Raw genomic sequence first — 710 nt, 5'->3', positions numbered from 1 at the left:
GCAGAAGATTGAAACAGGACCCCTACCTATCACTATACACAAAAATCAACTCTAAATGGATCAAAGACCTAAGCATAAAACCTCAAACTATAAGAATCTTAGGAAATGCAGGAGACACCCTTACAGAAATTGGAGTAGGCAGCCAATTCCTGATCAAAATCCCAGATGTACATACCACAAAAGGTAAGATAGACAAATGGGACCTCATTAAACTGAAAATCTTCTGCAAAGCAAAAGAAATCATCAAGAGAGTGAGGAGACAGCTCACAGAATGGAAAAAAACATGTGCCAACTGTATATCTGACAAAGTTATAAATATATTTTTTAAAAATACTTTCCCTTTTACAAGTCCTTTGGTCCCAAAATAAATAGATAGTTTAGAGATTTCATATCAAAAATGCCAGCCATTCACTTTTTACTTCATAATATACCCTAAACCTGATAAAAATAGAGCTCAAAAAACAACTGCAATGATTTCATTATTTCTCTATATTCTATATTGAAGGAAAAGAAGGATAACCTAGGAAAAAAGTCACCCTACATATAGAAGATACACTGGGTATCTTACAAAATGATCTCGGTGTAACAAAACACCCCACTTTCATTTCCTAGAAGCATGTTGTGCTGAAGATCATAAATTTTAAACTGCCCAATTAGATTTTATACCAAGCAATACAGTTTAGCTTGCTGTGGATCCATGAACTCTTTGG

Source organism: Carlito syrichta, unplaced genomic scaffold, assembly GCF_000164805.1.
Source record: "Carlito syrichta isolate Samal-C Ts95f unplaced genomic scaffold, Tarsius_syrichta-2.0.1 Scaffold303523, whole genome shotgun sequence".
In the NCBI taxonomy this organism is placed as follows: Eukaryota; Metazoa; Chordata; class Mammalia; order Primates; family Tarsiidae; genus Carlito; species Carlito syrichta.
Note: the sequence above shows the minus strand (reverse complement) of the source record.